The sequence below is a fragment of the Sciurus carolinensis genome, chromosome 2, assembly GCF_902686445.1.
Source record: "Sciurus carolinensis chromosome 2, mSciCar1.2, whole genome shotgun sequence".
NCBI lineage: Eukaryota > Metazoa > Chordata > Mammalia > Rodentia > Sciuridae > Sciurus > Sciurus carolinensis.
In genome coordinates this window covers 159957942-159976136 of record NC_062214.1, presented here as the reverse complement: position 1 = coordinate 159976136, position 18195 = coordinate 159957942, and the positions used below count along the sequence as shown (strand labels likewise).

Here is an 18195-nt window from a genome sequence, read left to right as displayed (position 1 = left end):
AATATTTACCATATGACAAAAATGATGTTGCTATCTATAGATTTCTAAAAGAGATATTAGAGAACAATTTTTCAAACAAAATTCAACAAAACAAGCCGGGTGTGCCATGCCTATAATCCCAGCAGCTCAGTAGGCTGAGGCAAGAGGATGGCAAATTCAAAGCCAGTCTCAGCAAAAGTGAGGAGATAAGCAACTCAGTGAGACCCTCTCTCTAAATAAAATACAAACTAGGGCTGGGGATGTGGCTCAGTGGTTAAGCGCCTCCAGTACCCCCACCCCCAAAATTTAACAAAACAAAATAAAGACCCAGCTTGAACTGGCAGAAAAATCTTCACTAAGTATTCTTATAATACCCATTCAACTACCCAAGGGTCCTGAGCTTGTTCAAACCTGTAGTCTCAACCACACTTTGTCTCCACTGGAATCTCCACTTTCCTTCCTTCTAGCAGTTTCTCCACATTTCTCAATCCCAACAGAAAAGTCAATGAAGGTTACCTACAGGAATAGTTTTCCTAAATAAAACAATCATCAGCTTAAAATTCTTTTAAATAAAACAGAACCCATAATCAGTTTTATAATGTTGAAACATCTAAGTGCCTGGCATATTCCAGACATTTATTTGCTAAAGGTATTTGAAGAGACACACAATGTCAAGAAAATTTTTTAAAAATTAATTGGATAGCACATGTGATAATACAATCTACCCCTTTGGTTTTACTGACTTGGACGTTGAGACTCAAAAGGTTAAAGGACTTGTCCATGGACACATATTTTGGAGCACAGCCATGACTAAACAATTCTTGTCTCCTAGTGCAGTGATCCCTTCAACAGGTTATACTATAATTACCATCATCAGTTCAGCCCTTCACACTAAAATATAAAATGATACAATCCATGTAAAAATATGTAAAAGATACAAGTCATGTAAAAAGTAATTTGATGACTCCAGTTACCAACCATATTTCTCAAATATATACTGATACATATATATTGTCTTAATATACCACTTCCATAATAATTACTTCATTGATGTACAAATGTTTTAAAATATCAAATAAAAAAGTTTTAAGCAATTTCCACCTGCATTTCATTATAGTGTCAGAAATATGGCATTGTTGTAAACTTCAAAGTTTAAAGTAATCATCTCTACAGGACTGTTTAATTAGAGAGAGGCGCACTGGGAGAAAACTGTAAGAACAAAATTATGACATGGGGAAATGTTTTGTGCTTCATTATTTACTGGCAAAGGAAACATTAAGTCAATAAAGGTAACATCTGAGATTAGGAAAAAGGGAGTGTGGTGGGTTATCATCTCCCTATTTTCAGTTCTGTATCTGTAAAGTAAGGAATTACAGAAACACAGTCTTTGGAAAAAAACCAATATGTACAAAGAAATTGAAGTGTCTAGATAATGAGAATTGGGGGGACTGGCCCTGTTTGGTTCCTGCAAGTTTTGGAATCAACTAAGCTTGCAGACTACTGTTTGGTTTTCTAAAATCCCAGCATGCAAGTTTAAAAGGAGTATGCCTTTTCCCTCAGAACGATTTTTTTTTAATTTCTTACTTTTTTAATAAGGTGAAAATCATATATTCTATGCAAATAATACCTGTCTTTCATGCTCTTAATAATAGCGTTTTAAAACACATTCTGTCCATTATTCCAATTAGCAGGAAACTTGGGTAAGGGTGGCACAGATTCCTTGCTTGGACAACGTAAGTATGTGTGTGACCTTTGTGGATCTCTAAGTACCATGTGGTGCTTGAAAGGAGAGAAGAAAAATGTCTCGGGGAATGAAATTTTCAAAACGTATTTAAAACCGTGGTTGGTAGAGGGCTCTCCACAGTCAGCTGTCTTTCAAGAAAAAGCTCCAAGTTTCTTTAAAATGTACAAGTAGATCAGAGCCCTATTTCAATCAAACTCTAACATCAAGAACTTTTACCCAATTTGCACGGCTAAAAGGATAAGAAATCAGTAGGATTTACTTCATTTGCTCCATGCCTTAATAATGAATGAACAGGAGGCATCATTGACTTGAGTTGTTGAAGAAGCCTCACTCTCAGCCCTGCCCCTGTAAAACCAGAAGCAAATTGTCCAAATCTGGTGTTCTGGGGCTTAAGTCCAGTTCAAAGGAAGCTTTCCGCCACCCCCACCCCCGAAGGCTGGAGCCCCGGACACCGGGAGCCGGCGGGGCGCCCGCCACTCCCTCTCCGCTCGGGAAAAGTTCCGCGGCCGCTCCCGGGCCAAGCTGGCCCGCGGCTCTCGCCCGCGTCGCCGCCACGAGCACCCCGCCCGGCCGCGGGCCGGAGGGTCGCGCCCCCTCCACAAACACTCCGCCCCCGCCTCCCCGCCGCCGCCCTCGCCGAGCCTTAACCCCTCGCCGCCCGCCGCCGGGGAGGAGGCCGGGCCAGGGGGTGGAGTTGTCGCGTCTCCTCCCGGGAGCGCCCGGGCAGACGCCCGGCTTGTTTACAGGCCCCAGGCCTGTCCGCCGCCGCGGCCGCGCAGGCCCGCGCCGCCCGCCCGCCCGCCCGCGGCCCGAGCGCCGCGCTTACCCGGAGCAGCCGCGGGCGGGCAGGTCCCTGGTCGGCCAAGACGGCGGCGACGGCAGCAACAGCGGCCGGGGAAGGGGCGAGGAGGGGGTCTCGGCGGCGGCGGCGGCGGCGGGCCGGGGAGGGGGCGGAGGAGGGGAGGAGCCGGGCTGCGTCCGGGCCCCCGGCTCTCGGCGCCCTCGCGGTTCAGATCATCCGGGCGTTGGAGCGGGAGGCAGAGAGCGGGTCCCGGAGGAGGAGGAGGAAGAGCCGAGGACTCATCGCTTTCGCACCCCACCTGCCTGGCGTCCCCCCACCCCCCTCCCCAACCACCCGTTCTGGAGCTGCAGCCGCCGGAGCACCAGAAGCGGCGGACCGGGCCGGCGCGGAGACCACTGCTCTCTAGCTCCTGCGCGCGCTCCCGTCCCTAGCGCCGCCGCCGCCGCCTCTAGCGCGGCCCCGCGCAGGCGCGCTCACGACGGTGCCGCCCCTCCCCCACTCCTCCGTCCGCTCTGCCCCGCCCCGCCGACTCCGCCGCCGCTACAGCTGCGGCTCGGCAAAGCAGCTGGAGAGACCCGGATGTCGTAGGGCAGGAACTGCGGCGAGGGCCGGCAGAAGGGGGAGGGGCGACCGCAGATGACGTCACTGCCCTGCCCAGCTTCGTTTGCCGCCGCTGCTGCGCGGCTGGCGCCGCAGGTTGGGGACGAAGGAAGCGTCTGAATCCGGTTTCAGAGCCAGGACCGGGGCTTTCACGCTCTGGCGCCAGAGTATGGACAGAATGTGCGCCACTATTCCGAACCCCGTGGATTGAGGACCTCTCAACCTGACTGTTGACGGAGCCGGGACTACGCCTAGGGCGTCCGCGTTTTGGACGCAGGCTCTTCCACCTGCCTGAAAAATACACCCCATAGCAAAGACGCTGTCCTTCTCAAGCGCAGTCGCGGTCCCTTCAGACGCGAAATCTGTCCAGGCAGCAGCCACCCCCACCCCCCAGGGCGCCATACCTCCGGAGCTATCCTCCCCCAGTGAGACTTGGAGGCCCATGCAGGTGCCACGACACACACCTTGAATCTCCAAGAGCAAAAACACACGCGATCTACCATCCACTCACATGCGAGTGCAACTGATTCACACACGGGGCACAAGCTGAGTTTCTGGCAGGTTTTCCCTCTAGCTCATGGGATTCCACATTGTATTTATTTGCACATGTTAGACATTCACGTGATTCTGTCACTGAGAACCTCCAACGACCTCCAGTAAGGTTAATGGAACCGAGGATTTTTCAAAAGCTGGAGGATAAAAAGAAACGAAACGAAACAGCCGCTTCTGTTAAGAGCTAGAAATGAGCTAAAGTTAATTGAAACTGCACGTGCAGGCGGTCAAAATCCAGTTTAGCTAGCTAGACCACAGAAAACCCGACCCACGCTGCTTGCCGACGCCGGGCATAGAATGACAAAACCTGGGCAGCCAATGAATCAGAACTGGAAAGCAGTACATCACCAGCACAGGTTCTTATTGGCTCGGGTGCCCTTCCCTCTCTCGTCAGAGACTTAACCCTTTACACCGCATTTGCAGGAACTGAAGTTTAAAAGAAAAATCCGTACTTTAAAAAGATGTTTCTGGTACTTACAAAGAAAAACCAAGTACTTAATTGTAGGAAGCAAGTACTTTAAAAAGAACACCTAAAAACATTAGCCAAATTTGAATTCTGGTCACTAAAAAAGTAAATTTGTGGAGGCCTCTCCACTGTATCGCAGGAGCTTACTGTAGCAATTCGTACCCTGTTACTTTGTATCTCTTAAAATCACTGTTACCCTAATTCTTGGATCAAAAGCAACCCGATTTTTCTCTCTTGTCATTATGCAAACATTATTTAGCTGCATTTAAAGTTGTAAAAGACTCTTCTAGTTTTTCCATCGTGATTTTGGGAAAGGTTCTATTCCCTTCACTTTTAGACCAGAGACCTAAATCGGGATCAAATATCACTACCAGTTACTGGTGTATAGTGGGGCTTAGAATTTCTTAGAGGAAGATGAAGATGGATCTTTTTCAGGTGCACTAAGGAAAAATAAAATTCACTATGCATTTGGTCCCAGTATCATTTGAGGACACATTTCTTAATTCTCTACACACCTGCCAAAAACAAAAAGAAATTAGATCAAAGATCTTTGAAACTCTGCCTTATTGGAATCCTTAATACTTCAGACAAGTAAGAGCATGATTAGCATGCTAGTGGACTCATTAACGTTCTTATATAGAAAAGTCCATGTGGCAACCACCACTTGGGGAGCCCTTCAAATCAAGTTTTCTTATTTAGAAGACTGAAGCTGGTTCACCAGTGGCAGTAGACTTTAGAGAACCCAAAGGTCTTGTCTATCTTCCAACTTTCGCCCTTTAGGCTTTCATACCCTTCATTTCTCTTTTCTACACTCATAGGAGAATCTGGGTCAATTGTAGCAGAAGAGATTTTAAAAAATAAAAAATACGGACATGAAGAGATTTTTAAAGAGTCTGCACTGTGTAGCACAATCAAGCTGTACCTTCCTACTATTTCTTACTTGTTAATATAGTTTGCAGGGACATTGTAGTATTAATTAGGAAACTCGTGGATATAAGATTAACCTTTTAAAATTTGGAACAAGGGCTGGGGTTGTGGCTCAGTGGTAGAGTGCTCACCTAGCATGTGTGAGGCACTGGGTTCGATTCTCAGCACCACATATAAATGAATAAGTAAAACAAAGGTATTGTGTCCACCCACAACTAGAGAAAAATATTAAGAAAATCTAAAATTTGGAACAAAAATATATTATCTGATTAAGTATGCTTGATAGTATGATATTCCCTTCTCTATTATTAAATCATAAGCTAAGTGGGAGGGAACAAAATATGTACAAGAGACAAAAAGAGAATTTAAAAAAAGAGGTTTAAAATTTTTCTTCTTTTTTTCGAGCTATAGGACTTTGTTAGAGCCTCCAACAAATGTTCATAGCAAGTTTTTGTGAAAAATCGGTTGGCAATATTTTGGCCAGGACTATATTTTAGTGATTTGTATAGGTTTCCTATAAAATTATCCTATTCTGCTTTGGAAATCAGTCTGTATATTTCAGTTTAGCAAAGAAGAAGGAGGTTAGCTGAAAAACTGGCTTTAAGGTCCTGAATTTACTGTATATTAGTAGCCTGGTAATTGAGAGACTTGGGGTGAGGACAGGGACTACAGTCTAAAATTTAGTCTGCTTCATAGTACTCTCCCTTTTCTCTCCAATCTTGATTTAAAGTAAAGGATTACATTTCTTGTTCCCTAATTACCATTATGAATTCATCCAGAATTGTCACCCGTGGCATGGCCTTATTTGGGTCTCTCAAAATACATCTCAGGAATTTAAGTGACTTCCCTGGGGGACACCTGAGAACCCCTTGCCCTGAGCCATCCATCCTTCCACCGCACAGTCAGGCACTACCCAAGAGATACAAAGTCAAGTAGGAGTAGATTCAACTCTTCCACCTCCTCCTTTACTACCTGATGTTTGCTTTTTTCTCTCCCACAGCCACTTCATGTGTCCTTTTCTTCTCTTTTTCCTGCTTCTTTTCTCTCTTCTCCCTTTCTTCTTTCTTCCTCTTATCTCCTTTGCCTGCTTTTTCCTCATTCTTCTCATCCCTCTTTTCATTAGGTTAGTCTCAAATGAGCTTCTGCTACCCATTTTCTCCTGAAGATGAACATGTGAGCATATACTCTCCCTAAACTAATTTTTCTCAGGGCAGGTGTGTCCTCCATCCCATTCTCCTCCCTCCCTCCCCCCTTAATATATCATGTTATGAAAAACTTAGCTGTTTATAGGACTGTTACAGAATGAAAAGGATTAGAGAATCCTGTCATGTGTGACATCACAGGGGCAGCCCTGCTAGGGTGGGGCAGAAAGGAGTCAGCAGTCTTATGTTGCTGCTATGTCTTCTCCTGGCCCCTGAGAGAAATATGAGCAACAGTGAATGCCACAGGGGAAGTCGTGGTAATCTTTGGGGTAGACTTTCACCTCAAGCTAACTGTATATCGCCACAGCCTTACAATACTGAATCTTGTCAGATAAGTTTATCTGTTCAATAGTTACTGTGTGCCAGGCTTTGTGCTGGCTGCTGAGGGTAGACAGTAACATCAGTGGACAAGGTCTCCTGCCTCCAGGGAACTGATCTTACAATGAGGGTCATATTAAAAAAGTAAACAAAAAGGAAACCACGGTGCTATGAGGCAATAAACAGGGGAATAGACAAGGGAGATGAAGCAGGTGTTTCAGGGCAGACCTCTCTGAGCTGAAAGATGAAAAGGAGTTGTTTTGTAAAGAATCAGTGGGGAGCTTTCCAAGCAGAGGGATCAGTCAGGGTAAACAGCCCAATGTGGAAAAGAGCTGGACAAGAAAAGAGCTGGTGTTCACTGTCTATACAGCCCAAAGAGAACTTCAGCAAACTCAAGGTAAATATTTCATTGTCATTCAAATTTAATAATGTTTCAACTTGGATCTTTAAGATGTTTAACAATTAGGAAGCCATTTTACATGTGGGGGGGGGGGTAGAATCTATACATAATAACAACTTGGTGCATAGATCCCCAAAAGCAAAATGAGTTTGAAAAAAAAAAAAGATTCTTCATTCAACTATTGATATTGAGAAGCATTTCGACCCCAGGGAGATGTCCCATCAGATTATCCAATAGCAGTTAGAATATAGTAAGCAATAAGCTTTGAAAACATAGTTTTGCTCCATTATAGGTAACTTTATTAAATAAAGACTTGCAAAAATTTGGGTAGACTCCTTAAGAACAATTCTCTTTGGTGTTCACTGTCTATTCTGGACATTACAGAAGATCTCAAACTATACCATACCTCTGAAGGTGGTAGCATGTTTTACATCCTTAACAATGGTGACCTGGTTCAAAACCAGTGATGAAATGACCATCATAATAGAGCCTCTTAGTACCTCACTCTACAGTTTACAAAGCACTACCACATAGACTAATCAGTTTAATCCTCTCAACAACCACTGTGATTAGGCAGGCCAAGAACTATTATTCTCATACTTTACAGAGGAGAAAACAGTGTCAAGAGAGGTAGGAACTATCCAAGGTCACAGAAAGTAAAGACTGGTACCCCAGGTTCTTCCTGGGCACACAGCATCACTAGCTTTTGCATGCTAAGAGTGAAAGCCACACTTCACTCTTCACAGGGGAAGAGCGCTGGATTTGGTTCAAGGCAAAGATGTGGACCAATAGCTTGTACTGGTTCATAAGAACAGATTGTTGCCAGCTATTTGCTAAATACAGCCATTATGAAAAAGTATATAAACTTCTAATTAAGTAAAATTTAAATAAAGGTACTATATGATAAAAAGTCATCACCTTCAAATTATTTTAATACATTTTACTATTACCCATGCTCTTGAGGTAACTTATACATATTGAGTCTGCATGGTGGAAATTCTTTGTAATGTGCTACTATATATCTCTTCCTAATGCTATATTCAGCAACTTCACTTTGGAAGGTTGAAATTGACCATGGAGGCAGTATTTATAAAATAAATAGCAAACACCACAGATCAGATTTTGACTTAGTGCTTTTTCGATTGCCTAAATTTAAGAAAGTGACAGAGAAAATGTTTTATGCAGACTAAATTAGAAGGCCTGTTGTGTCTATAACTGTTAAATGGTGAACAGCATAAAAACATCCAATGCAGCAACAAAGTAACACACATTATTGACAAATAAATTCTGGCAACATCTTTGTTGTTTTACTTTAGTTTTTAATGAACATGTTAACCAATGGGCATGTAAGAACTATACTAAAAGAGCTGTTGGTTAAATGTTTGCCAGCATACCACTGGATCTGCATACACTGAGCCCCTTACGGTTCAGTGACTTTAAGTAAGTCACTTAAGTTATTATAACCTTGGCTTCATCTTCCACAAAATGCTTCCTCCCAGATGTATTTTGAAAATTAAAATAGATCAGGTGCCCTGGAAAATATGACTAGCAATGTTGGTTGCCCTACCACTACTTACTTCTTCCTCCTCATTGGCAGGTTTTTCATCTGAGTTTGTATATGGATACATGCTCTCTTGAACTCTCCGTTGTAGCTTAGAGCAGAATACAGTCATGCATTGCTTAAGGATGGGAAATGTTCTGGAACTGTGTCCTTAGGCAATTTGTCATTGTGTGAACATCATCCAGTGTACTTGCACAAACCTAGATGGTGTAGGTCACTCACTCAATGTAGCGTTTTGATCTCTTGATCTCTGTAATTCAGAGATGCAGTAAACAAAAGTGAGGCCGTTGCCAGAGTAACACCACACTGTTTTATAGTAAACTTTTATGTATTTTTTTATGGTACTGGGGATTTAACCCAGGGGCACCCTACTATTGAACTACATCCCCCACCCCCAACCCCCCTTATCCCCCACCCCCACCCCCCCTTTTTTAAATTTTGAGACAAGATCTTGTTAAGTTGCCAAGACGGGCCTCATTGTAATCCTCCTGCCTGAGCCTTGAGTAGCTGGGATTACAGGCATGTGCCACTGTGCCCAGTTGTTAACTTTTTTTTTTTCATAAGTAGGAATACACTTTAAAATAATGATTAAAAAACATGTAGACCAGTAACTTAGTTGTTTATTTTCATTGTCAAGTATTATGTACTATTCCTAATTGTATGTGCTATACTCTATGTAACTGGCTGTGCAGTAGGTTCATGTCAGCACCATCACAAACGGGAGTGGTGCATGGCACTAGGAGCCTATCACAACCATGCCATCGGTAGATGATGGGGGGTTTTCTAGCTGCATTATAATTTTGTGGTTCAACCATCAGAAATGTGGTTCGGGGCTGGGGAGATAGCTCAGCTGGTAGAGTGCTTGCCTTGCAAGCACAAGGCCCTGAGTTCGATTCCCCAGTACTGCAAAAAAACAAAAAAAAAAAAAAAAAAAAAAGAAATGTGGTTCGTCTCCAATTGAACCATCATTATGTGGTCTGACTATATGCCAATCTATGTGCTAGCATATACTGGCATGTCTCAAGTGGATTATAGATATGACAAGGTATTGATCCTTAAGGCCTTGGATGGAACATTAGAATGAGACTGAGCTGCTCAAGTCCTGGGATGGTCCCATTGAACTATAAGCAACCTTATGCAAGTACCCCTCTATGTCATAAAAACATGATCTTTCTATTTGTGTCAGGAAACAATGACTTAGGGCATGGATATGTGGTCCAATTATGCTCAAAGGGATCTGAGGAGAAGTTTTGGAGGGTTGGATCTGGGAAGAGTTTTTCCTAATAAAAAGAGCCACATGAGAAAAAAAAAAATTCTTTAGCTTATGTTATGTCTATATGTAAAACTGGAATTTTCAGACCATCTTGTAAAAAAACAAGGTAATGTGGAGAAGAGGAATGATAGCAATAGACTGTCTTTCACACTTTTGAGCCTTTGAGCCATCTCTGTAATTGCCTACCTTGAGAACTCATATTTAGAGGGAGGGTAAATATTTCTCATGGGTAAAACCATTTTTATTTTTGTATTTGGTTATTTTCCCTTAAAAGTACCCAAGTCCACTTGAAGAGATGGCACATCTCTGACACCTAGTGAATGCTCAGTATTTAGGTCCTTTGCTTTTATTAAAGCTGACATAGTCAGATGTGCACTGATCTTTTTCCTTAAGTATTTGAAGAATTTATTCAGTAATTAGTTTTACCTTTAATTTTTATCTTGATTCTCTCTTAAAATGGCTTTAATTGAATGGTAAAAACAATAATTAAAAAACAAAGTCATTGAGAGCTATTAGATAGTGATATAAATGTGTACTTTCTCTTGAAAAATCTAGACAACCATACCATTCAGTGAAAATGGTCACAGAATCACTTAACATTCTTCAGAATCAAATCTAGAATCAATTGATGGGAATTTTAAAGAATTCTAGTCAACTATAAAGAAAGGGAAAAGAGCTTAGCCTAGACTGTGCTAATGGGTTTGCCTTATTTAATTCTCAAAATAACTTTGACAAGAAGATACTAGTTTTCCCCCCTATTTTGCAAATGAAGAGACTAAGGTGGTGGTGGTGTGGGGGAGTTCTTTTGCAAACAGTACCATCTAATTCAAAATCCCTACCTTTGGGATGGTCTGTATGATGTATTGTGTTCAGGGAAGAAAAGGGTACTTGGCCAGAGAGTTCGACCTTTCCCATCTGGGCTGTCCCCTTTGTGTGTGTGTTCTTCTTCATGTATCTGCATCACAAGTGACCATTTGGTTTTAAATCTAAACTCTAGTTCTTTTTATACTGTTTCAAAAGAAAGACCTCAATCCCCATTTCTGTTTAAATGGCATAGTATTTATAATCCTGTATCAGAGAACTTGACTCACCATGCCTTTTACTCATTCCATAGATGTTGAGCCTCTGGAATATGCCGGAACACAGGTCTGGGGATATTATGGTGAAGAGGGGATGGTTTTCAAGTTTACCTGGGGTCAACAAAAAGCATATAAGCTTGTTGCAGAGAAGGGTAAGTACTATAAAGGGAGTTCAGCAAAATATGACATGAACAGGAAGGGTAAGATAGAGAAGGACAAGTTACTTCGAAGGTCTTGATCAGAGTAATTGTGTTACAGGGGTTGGCAGCAGGGCAAGCCTGAATGATAGAAGGAAGCCATCAAGTGAAGTTCTGGCGGAGCATCCCTGGCAAGGGCAAAGGCCCTGGGGTAGAAGTGCCTAGGAACAGACAAAACTCTGGGATGTCTGGGACATGCTGAGGGAACCAGGGATGAGAGATAGATAGGGGATATAGACCTCAGTAAGGACTTTTTTTGGATTTAATTCTAAGAGTGATAGAAAACTACTAGAGGTTTTTTTGTTTTGTTTTTGCAGAGGATGACATGATCTGATTTGTGTTTTGCTCTTGTTACAGTATAGAGAAGAGATTTGATTTTAGGAAAACAAAAGTGGAAGTAGAAAAATCCTTTCATGTCAGTTTTATACATCATTAAAGAGAAAGTGAAATTAGTTTCCAGCTTGAAGTGATTACATTTTGGTGGTGAGAATGTAGCCTTCTGAAAGCTCTTTTTACTGGGGCTTATGTTTTCATTCTTCAGGAACTATATTTGAATTCTTCGACCAATGACTCATCAAGTAACATTTCTTGGTAAATTTAGTAAGGAATACCTTATGGAAATGTCCGGTTTCAGTTATCCCACTTCTTGGTATATATCCAAAGGACTTATAATCAGCATACGACAGTGATGCAGTCACATCAATATTTATAGCAGCTCAATTAACAATATCTAAACTATGGAACCAACCTAGGTGCCCTTCAACAGATAAATGGATGTAGAAAATGTGGTATCTATATACAATGGAATATTAATCAGCCTTAAAGAAGAAGAAAATTATGGCATTTGCTGGTAAATGGACGAAACTGGAGACAATTCCAAAAAACCAAAGGCAGAATGTTCTTTTTGGTATACGGATGCCAACACACAATGGAGTCGGGGGAATAGGAGTTCATTGGATTAGACAAAGGGGAATGAAGGAAAAAAATAAAACACCAAAAAAAAAAAAAAAGAAAGAAAGAAAGAAAGAAAAGGTCAGTTAGGTGTAGGTAAGACATAAGCCCATTTAAGTGGTTCAATTTCGGGTAAATGCCTATTGCCCTAAAAAAATTCTCCTTTTTTCCCTCACTACTCTTTCAACATACATTTGAAAACCAAAGAGTAATGTTCTGCAGTTAATGTACATCTTGTGCTATCCAGTAGGGAAATGTCCGGATAGTTAAGACATTTACACCTTGATATGAAAGTCTTGAGATTCTTTGCAAGACAGGTTTTAATACCTGGGAAGCAAGTTGCCTTGACAAGTATTAGTGATATGGGGTAAAAGAAATTTAGAAGTGATTTAGTAAAGAACTCAATAACACCAAACATGAATTCTACTTCTTCTACAACTGTGTGTAGAACTGCTCTTGTTCATGCACCTGTGAAAGAAATACATACACTTTCATGTTCAGTTCTTTTTACTGCTACTGGGTTTTCTTCATTTAATTTAATCTGTATTGGAAGTCTTAAAAGTAAAACCTGGAATAGACCTTTGGAAAAGGACTATGACTCATTTTATGCTTAATCTTATAATTAGTACATTTCAGTCACTTGAGAAATATTTCACAATAACAATTATTGTGGCTATTATAATACAACTGCAGAATCTGTAGACTCTACATTGATGAATCAAAACAAAAATTTTCACCCACAGTGTTGAATTCAGCTTATTTATTAGATGGTGTAAATCATAAGCATTCACCGCTAGAAAGAATAATTCCTTGTTTTAAACCAAGTATTGAGTAAGAACCTACTAAGTCAAACATTATCAAACAAGAAAGGGGATGCAAGTCCTATATTGCAAACTTCCAATTTATCAGACTCTTAGATGTATGTCAATGCTATTACAAATATCTGTTAGAAATAATTTGTTGTTCAAATTATATTTAATAACAATTCCAAAGTTCTTCAAAACAATATTTAATAAAAATATGTATCTGAACTTTAAAGGAACCATATGTACATCTTTTTTGGGGGGACAGCAAAAGTACTGACCTTTGTCCAAGTAGGCAAGACACACAGAACTCTTTTGTGTTGTCAATCACAACAAAAGCATGGAAAGGTTAAAGGGAACAATGTGAGTACTTGAAACATGCGATGCCAAAAGAAAAATTTTGGCCTGATATAAAATACCAGTGATTTATATGGCCTGGTGAGTCATGTGTATCATATCTGGGTTATGTACCCATAAACATTGACTTGAGGGCAGTCAGACTATTTAGACTGTCATCACTAAAATCATCATCACATGTCAGGTCAGCCTGAATTCAAAGCAAAAACTGAAATACAGTAACACGTAGAATTAACAACATAGAATTTCTGCTGTCCTATACTAAAGTTCCCAAAGGCAATGTTACAAAAGTGTGTGTAAAAGCCCATGTAATGCTCCTTGCAATTTTATCTAATTTGTATAGATCCTTCTTCTCTATTTAATACAAATTTGAAGCCTGTAAGGGAAAAACTTTCAGTGACTTCTTATCAATAGAATGTTCTAGATGATATAAATCAAACAGCATATATGAAACTGTATTCTTTTTTTCTTTTCTTTTTTTTTTTTTTTTTTTGCGGTGCTGGGGATTGAACCCAGGGCCTTGTGCTTGCAAGGCAAGCACTCTACCAACTGAGCTATCTCCCCAGCCCTGAAACTGTATTCTTATACATTATATATCAAACTCTATTAAGTATGGCAAGAGATGTAAATAATAGTTACTTTCTGGGGGAGGTACCAAGGATTGAACTCAACCACTGAGCCACATCCCCACCCCTATTTTGTATTTTTATTTAGAGACAGGGGCTCACTGAGTTACTTAGCACCTCACTTTTGCTGAGGCTAACTTTGAACTTTTGATCCTCCTGTCCCTGTCTCAGCCACTGGGAGTACAGGTGTGGGCCACCGTGCCCTGCTTAGCTACTATTTATTTATTTATTTTATTTTTTAATTTTTTATTTTTTTTGGGTGCTGGGGATCGAACCCAGGGCCTTGTGCTTACAAGGCAAGCACTCTACCAACTGAGCTACTATTTATTGACCACTTCCTGTGGACTGTATTTCTACAATATTTTATTTAATCTTGTCAGTATCCCTAGAAGGTAATTGTTATTGCCTATAGTTAGAGATGAGGCTCAGGAAGTTTAAACCAACTTGTCCAAATTTGTAGAGCAAGTGAGAGGATAGAATGAGCTCTTTTGCAATATTTACTGTTTTTTTTAATAACAGAAAACTGAGGTTTAAAATATAATCTTGAGTTTTTTTAAAGACATCAGGCTATAAAGAGTCTCTAGCCTGGATAATAAGAACATAGGGTTTTACTTTTGGCTATAGTCTTAGATGATACGTCATTGTGCATGATTTAGAAAATTTCATTCTCTCTCCTTCTTTCTTTTCCAGTACTGGGGATTGAACCAAAGATCTCACATACACTAGGCAAAAACTCTACTACTAAGATACCCTCCCAGTCCTTCATTTCATTGTTTTGAACTTCAAGTTTCCACATGTGTGAAATAAAGGTATTGGATCGAAGGTTCATCTTTATGGCCCCTTCCAGCTTCAATGTTCCACCCTAGCAAGGAAAAAAAAAATCCAGCTCTCTCACTGAACATCTATTTTCCCCGTATTCTAGAACAGTAATTCACATTCCTTTAAGGAGAATCATCCCTTCCTCACTCAGTGTAATTCCTTCCTTTGAGTCCAGGATCTGGTGCAGGACTAGGTACATGAATGACCAATTAGAGTAAATCCCAAGAATTGTTTGAAAGTCACAAAGATAAGACACCTTTCCCTGGCACTGCTAGCAATAAGAAGGAGAGCTTGGAGCATCTGTCCTCATGCCCAAATGGAGTGTTCAGTTACTTGAAGCAACAAATTTTCTCTTTTGTTAGGTCTATTTATATTGGGATTTCTGTTTACTAGTTCACAGGCATCACAATAGGGGTAATCCTTGAAGGATGGAATGGATTTGCATTAGGAAGGGACTTCACAATGTAGGGAAGGTTATCCCTGAAATCCTTGGGATGGGAATGATTTTGAAAGCCTCCAGGAGGACTTTAGACTTGATGGGTATGTCAGATTTTAGTTTTTGAAAAAGACCCATGGTTTTGGTTCTACTTCTTCTCTTCCAAATCTTGTCATTCTATTAAGAAATGAAATCATTATCTTCTCCCATTCATTTGGCAGGCCTTCGGAGCTGACTTAAATACAGTGATTGAAGTGATAATGCATTATTTCCGAAGCTAGATAATAAAAGGCACTGTAATATGGTTTCACTCTTTTGAAACACTGGCCCTGGGAACCACACTACCATGTTCTGAGGAAGCCCAGGTAACACGGAGAGGCTAAGGGTTCCGGTTGACAGCCTGTGTAATAAAGAGCGTGGCTGGCTTTTGCTCCCAGTTCTTGAGAGGGAGTCTGTAAAATGTTGCAATTTTCTGAGTGATTGAAGTGGGGGGACAAAAAGGCAGTCAATATAGATAATAAATAATTGGGTCTGATCGGGAAGGTGGGGACTGGTTGAAAAGGAAAGGAAATCAAATGCTGACATCTCCAAAGCCCTTTCCCCCTCCTCCTTGTGTGTGCCCTTCCCCTCCTCCAACCTGTTGCTAAGGTAACCTGCCTCAGGGATTGTTCCTCCCTGCAGGGAGTTGTAGGAGTTGTTAATGAAGCACCTCCTGGGTAGCCCTTTCCCTGCCTGGAGGCTTCTCACCTTTTGGTCTATCCCTTGGCCACTGGTCAGGTGTCATGATGGGGAGAGATAAGGGAAGAGGAGGGCAGGAGAACAAAGAAAATCTAAAATGTATAAAAGGGGCAGGACACTCCCACTTCTTTGGATACCAACTCTGGATCCCTTGTCTATCTGAAGTCTGTTTCTATCCTTTAAATAAAACTTGCCTTTTGTGCTTGCCTCGGGTGTTCAGTCCTCACATCTGAGAAAACTTGTTATCACCAGTAACATGATCAGGGTATCTTTGTTATTCATCATGGAATCTGGTAGTTTATGCTAAATTGATGACTAATGGTGGGCCCCTAGATAGTTAAACAAATGAGATGACTAAAGATAGAGGCTGATCATGCTAGATAGACCAACCATGTGATGAACGAGGTGATTATTTTCAGTTGGGTGATATTAGTCAACATCTGGGGAGAGGAAGAAAGATGGAGATTGGGTCACATGGCTAATGATTCAATTAATCATGCCCATATAATGAAACCTTAATAAACTCTGGATGCTGAACTCCAGTGAACTTCCTGGTTAGCGATACTCTGCATGTTGTCATGTATCATTGTGCTGGGAGAGTCACATATTCTAATTCCACAGAAGGACGACTCTGGAAATTTCACATTTGGAGTACTCTCGGACCTTATCCCAGGTTTCTTTCCTTTTGACTCTTTCTGATTTATATCCTTTACTGTAATCTTAAGTATATTCTGTGACCCATACTGGTGAATTTTCCAATTTGAGGGAGTAAAAAGTGGGAATACCTGAGTTTATAATAAGTTAGTAAGAATTAAGGATGACCTGGGGACTCCCAAATTTGCAACTGGTATCCAAAGAGAGGATTCTAGTGGAGGACTGTGCCCTTAACCTGTGAAGTTTGGCACTACTCTGAGTAGTGAGTGTCAGAAGTCATCTTACCATTGTAACTCCATGTCATGTACAACCACAAAAATGGGAAGTTATACGCCATGTATGTATGATATGTCAAAATACATTCTACTGTCATGTATAACTAAACTAAAATAATTTTTTTTTTAAAAGAAGCCCTCGTACAGCCACAGGTAAGGTCCAAGCTGACAAGGTTTAACCATCATACATGTAGGTGAATAAGACTTCAGTGGATTCCAGCATCTTGCCATCAAATTACCTTTAACATTTGAGTCTTCCAGCTGATGTCCTAGCAACATGGAGCACAGACAAATCATCTCAATGCACTTTGCCCAAATTCCTAACCATAAAACCATTAACGTAATAAATAATTGTTTTTATGCCATTATTTTAAGGGAATTTGTTATAGAGCAAAAGATAACTGGAACATATTTTTGTATCTGTGAGTGGGGAATGATTATAACAAAACCTTAAAAATGAGGCAGTGTCTTTGAGACCAGGAGCATGCAGAATGCTTTAGGAGACCTTTAGGACCTTTAGGAGAGTTAGTGAAAGGCAAAGGAGGCTTGAAGAGACTTTTAGTGGAAGCCTTGTGGTTCTCAAGAGACCTACCGGTAATGGCTTAGAAGAGGGCTGGGGATGTAGCTCAGTGGTAGAGTATTTGCCAAGCATATAAAGACTGTGGGTTCAATGCCCAGTGCTAGGGAGAGGGTATATGTTATTACAAGCTGGAGGAAAATAAATCCTTGTCACATAATGACAGAAAGTTTACAAATACTGTTGGCTGCAGTGAAGTAGAAGAAGGGAAATGCACCTAAAGACCTGGGTGACCTAACTTAGAACACTTCTAGGTAGTATGTTAAATAAGTCCCAGGGTTGCTACTACTTACTTTAGTAAAATGTATGAGGAGATAAACTAAAGAAAGATACATCAAGGGCTGGGGAGATAGCTCAGTCAGTAGAGTGCTTGCCTTGCAAGCACAAGGCCCTGGGTTTGATCCCCAGCACCGCAAAAAAAAAAAAAAAAAAAGCCATCAAATAGAAAAGATCCAAGACCTGATGGGTTTAAAATCAAAACTTTCTCATTTGCCATTTCTCCAGACAGCAAATGATGCTAAATAAAAGAAAGAGATCAGATTATCAGATTGAAGCTTTGGTCAGGAAATATATAGTCTATAAAACGAAATAAAAGGTGTAACTGTAAACCTTTTGTTTGAGGTTTCAGGAATATTTGAGGTGATGACTCAGAGACCCTTTCAAACAATCAAAATCCCCTCTAAAGGCTCACAGACCCTCTCCATTAAACAACAGGGCTCTGAGAATCTTAAAGGAGTTTCTCATAGCAGTCTTACATGAACCTCAAGGTAGGGAAGGTGGGAAAGTCTCAATGAAATAGGGTGGTGTATAGATTGATTCACAGTTTCACTGGAATTTTATCAGCTTGTATTAAAAAGGA

At 40.9% G+C, this 18195-nt stretch overlaps 1 protein-coding gene across 2 annotated transcripts in view; it reads right to left on the bottom strand.

The window, feature by feature from the left end:
• Ppm1a (protein phosphatase, Mg2+/Mn2+ dependent 1A) overlaps positions 1–2938 on the bottom strand; it is a 45374-nt gene extending 42436 nt beyond the window's left edge. Inside the window, exon 1 of one of the 2 annotated variants that reach the window (XR_007106875.1) lies at positions 2550–2938. The gene's annotated coding sequence lies outside the window, so the exon portion shown is untranslated. The remainder of the gene's footprint in view (positions 1–2549) is intronic. The other variant, XM_047538054.1, reaches the window with a different exon arrangement.
• Between the last annotated feature and the right edge of the window lie 15257 nt (positions 2939–18195).